Consider the following 4,895-nt stretch of genomic DNA (forward strand, 5'->3'; position numbering starts at 1 on the left):
TTCAATTTTCTGAGTATCAACTCGAATGCCATCATCTGAAATAACATGACCCAGGAATGTCACAGAATTCAGCCAAAACTTGCACTTTGAAAATTTTGCATACAATTCTCGAGCTTGAAGAATTCCAAGAACAATACGTAGATGGTCAGCATGTTCTGATTCTGTGTGAGAGTATACCAGAATGTTGTCAATGAACACTATTATGAATAAATACAAGAGAGGCCTGAATACATATTCATCAAATTCATGAACACTGTCGGGGTATTGGTTAACCCAAACGACATCACCCGGAATTCATAATGGCCATATCTCGTTCTGAAAGTTGTCTTGGGAATATCTTCTTCTTTGTGTCACGACCCGTCTAGAGGGCCGCGACGAGTGCCCGGTGCTAGCCCACCCGGGCGCCCCTTGGCTTACACTTATACTTACATCTAGGTGAGCCACATAATTTAACATAATTCTATTCATTCATCATGCTAGTCCCATTGGACAACAACGCCTTTATATCATAATTGGCATCTATGCCACATCAGTGTACATGAGCCGACAAGGCTAACAAAACGATATACAAAATATAGGCCAACAAGGCCGGACATATCTAACCATATACACGTGATTACGAGCCTCTAGGGAGAGTATAACACATCACATAAGCGGGACACGACCCCGCTATGCTAATAATTATGTACACAAAAGAATAAGTACCCAAAAGCTATGGCTCCGAATGAAATGGAGCTCTACTAGGTGGTCTATGATAATACCGCTATGGATCGAGCCTGTCTCCCTGTGCATCTGCGGGCATGACGCAGCGTCCACAAACAAAAGGACGTCAGTACGAAGAATGTACTGAGTATGTAAAGCATGATCAATATCAATGTAGAAGCATAATGAACATCATAAGAAATAGCACAAGATGGGAGATGGTAATATTATCGCCATGGGAACTTACTTGCCTTTCATAGAAACTTTCCATTCTAATGTGTATTTGTGCTTATACCTCCATATCCGTATCCGCATTCGTATCTGTTCCATATTAGTACTCGTATTCGTATACATACCCTTATTCACATTCATATTGTATACATAATCATATCACATACATACTCACATCATATACATAACATTTACATAACATACGCGACCCCGAAGGTTCGGTGTTTCACGTACCCAACCATAGCTAGGCTCGGTGGTCATACATACCTGGCCAACCAAGGCTCAGTGTTACACATACCTGGCCCTACCAAGGCTCAGTGTTACACACACCTGGCCCTACCAAGGCTCAGTGTTACACATACCTGGCCCTACCAAGGCTCAGTGTTATCCGTACCTAACTGCAGTGGTGTGCGCGCGTTACGTAAGCATACATATATATACATCTATACACATACTACCCGGCCAAATAGACTCGGGGTTCATAGTAGCCATACATGGGCACACATACATACAACTCATAAGCATCTTTACTACTTTCATCACTATCATCATCGTCATCGTTATCGTCATCGCCATTACCATTATAGTCGTCATCAATATCATTATCACTATTATCATCATTCATCACACTTATCTTTATAGGCTTACTCGTCATACGAGGAACTTAGTACAATCGTAGCATATCAAGAATCGTGAGCTTAATAGCTCGGAAGATCGAATCATTTATGAGACATCATAGACTTATGGAAGATTTAGATGTTTGGCCAAAGAACCATGCCTTATGAAAGAAGGGTTAGCCTTACATACCATTTCGTTCAACTGTTTACCACTTGCACGTTCTCCTTCGAAGCTCACGTTTCTACCTTCATTAAAGTCATACTATCATTAGAATCGATAGCTACCATACATGACTAAACTAGAGAAAATCGGGCAACGTCTCCTCTATTTATACGACATTCCTTTATAGTGTATGTCACGACCCAACCCCGTGGGCCGTAACTAGTGCTCGAGCTGGGCACCCGTACACACCCACTAACTAAAATCGACATACAAATGGCTTACCCAGATACGAAGGTCAGACATCGTCTCAAGCGGTCGCATATAAACAAATATATCACACAAAAGCCGGCAAGGCTGTCATAAAACACATCGCCCCAAAATATATACATACAAGAATACATATAAGCCGTTAGGGCTGTCATAGCGAATGGGACCGCTTAAGACATAAAGCACACATACATAACCCAACACTAACTATTCATAACCCACATGTATGTCTATAGGCCTCTAATACAAACAACAGAATCATATGAAGGGACAGGGCCCCGCCGTACCCCTGAATATATACAAACATACATATATGCAACGAAAGAGTCCATACCAGAATGTGGGCTCCAGAACAAAAGGAGCACTCCAAAAACAGCAGAATAGGTGTCCTAAACTGTCGGGTCACCAGAACGAGCGTCTGTACCTGCGGGCATGAAACGCAGCCCCCGAAGAAAAGGGGTCGGTACGAAATATGTACTGAGTATGTAAAGCATGAAATACAGTAATCAAGATCATAACTGAAATAAGAGGTATGGAGAATGAGTACAAAAATCAGTGTACCAAAAGCTTACTTTTGAAACACAAATAATGCATATCAAAATCATGTATAAGGCTCAGGAACGTGGTCGCCACTCCGACGCTGGCGCCACAACACATCATACTCCAGAAGATTTCATATCTCCGTAAAACCCCGAAACACATCACAACATCATAGCACATCATACGCCATAACACATCATAACGCCGTATATAAGCGGCACCCGGCCCTGTAGCGAGGGACTCGGGAAACCGTAACACATCATACTGCCGAATATAACATAGTGCGAACGATGACAAACCGGCCTTCAACTGCTCCTTCAATTCCTTCAATTCTGTAGGTGCCATTATGTAAGGAGGAATAGATATAGGTTGGGTATCTAGCAGCACATCTATGGTAAACTCTATTTCCCGTTCAGGAGGAAGGCCTGGAAGCTCATCTGGAAATACATTTAGAAATTCATTAACTACTGGAACTGACTGAAGAGTAGGTGCTTGTCACGACCCAGCCCCGTGGGCCGCGACTGGCACCCTACCTGGGTGCCCAGACCAAATCGCATATTCATTTCCGAATCCAAACTTATTTCAGAATTCGAGAAGTTATATCAAACATAATTTATATCGAAAATATGTCTTAAGCGGTCATATCAAATCAAACTCAAACAAGCGGCGGAATAGACATCGCCGGTCAAAATACAAATATATACAAAAGGGCCATTTGGGGCCATCATATCAAACAGACCGCTTTAAGACCCGAAAGCAAAATCAGACAATAAACACATAGGACCCTCGCCCCACATATATGACTACAGGCCTCTACGAACTCAAAACAAAGACATGTGGCGAGACAGGGCCCCGCCGTACCCAAACAGTCAGACATACCAAATATATACAAAACAAAAGAGTCTGTACCAAAAGTGGACTCCGGATCGGATAAGAGTACTCCGGAATAGCAAGAAGTGAAGCCTACTGCGGAGGATCACCGATATCTGCACCTGCGGGCATAAAACGCAGCCCCCGAAGAAAGGGGGTCAGTACGAAATATGTACTGAGTATGTAAAGCACGGAGTACAGAATTATAGATCAAAACCGAAAGCAAATCAAATGTCAAAGTGGGGTACAAACTGGTATGTCAAAATCTGTATCGAAATCATATACATGTATTTTATGCAAACAAAATCATGCAAACGCTTAAGAACGTGGTCGCCACTCCGACGCTGGCACCACACACAGCATAACACCAGAAGGTTTCAAATCTCCGTACATCCCCGAACATAATCATAATCATCGGTGAGCGTATCGCATCACGAGCCATATCACAGCATAACTCCAAACGGAACCGGGCCCTATGGCGAAGCCTCGGGAACCGTAACACAGCATACGGCCGAATTTATCATACAGCGCACGAATCAAAACCGGCCCGGGAACCGGTGAACGAAGTCATAATAAGGCACGAGCGGAGTCGTGAGCAAACAAATGCAAATCGTATTTCAAAATAGTGTTTCAAAACAAAGTAAACTCATAAATCATATCCTATTACAAAATAGTCGAATACTTAGTCGACATCAGGTTTCATTTTGCAAAACGATTCCAAAATGGTCCATATAGTTCAAAACCTGGATTAGTGCATCGAATAGTCCAAACATACCCCGTGGAAGGATGTTCCAAAGATCAGAAGTGGTACGTTTAACTCTATTCTCAAAGATGGCCCGAAGGGCAAATCGGGCAATTTGGGGTAGCGGACCCACCTCGAGTCGAAGTGAGGTGGCGAACATATTTTTTTTTTTGAGCAGTAATATGCCAAGGGTCATACATAATCATTTCTAGGTTACCCGACCACATTTCGATAGGTTTCGGACGAATAATGGCATTCTAGCCAAAAAGGGAGCCTTTAGGCTTCAATCGAATTGAATGAATAGTAACTTTCCTGTGGATCGGGTTTCGAGGAGCAGAAATGCTCCGGAAGGTCTCATATTCAACTAACACACTAAGATATGCCAAATAAAGGATTGGGAAGCTTTACATACCTCACAGACGTCGTAAGCCCTTCCAAAAGTCCAGTCCCGTTTCGTCAAAAATCTGCAATTGGTCAAAGTTACCAATTGAGATTCTTAGGCTTAAAAATGCCTTTAACTCCAATTTTTGCCTACCGAAATTTCGGCAGCACTTCCCCTATAAATCTAACATCCCCGAGACTTAGCTCGGCTCAAAATACAACAACAACAACAGCCCACACATCAACAAACAACACAAACAACAATCAAGCCATTCTAGCTTCAAAATTCCACTTTGTTACCTAAATTGGCAACTTCCATTCAAACTTTCAAAACTCCAATTCTACATCTACATAATTGGATTCATTTCCACATTCAAACTTA

The sequence above is a fragment of the Lycium barbarum genome, chromosome 6, assembly GCF_019175385.1.
Source record: "Lycium barbarum isolate Lr01 chromosome 6, ASM1917538v2, whole genome shotgun sequence".
Taxonomy (NCBI): Eukaryota; Viridiplantae; Streptophyta; class Magnoliopsida; order Solanales; family Solanaceae; genus Lycium; species Lycium barbarum.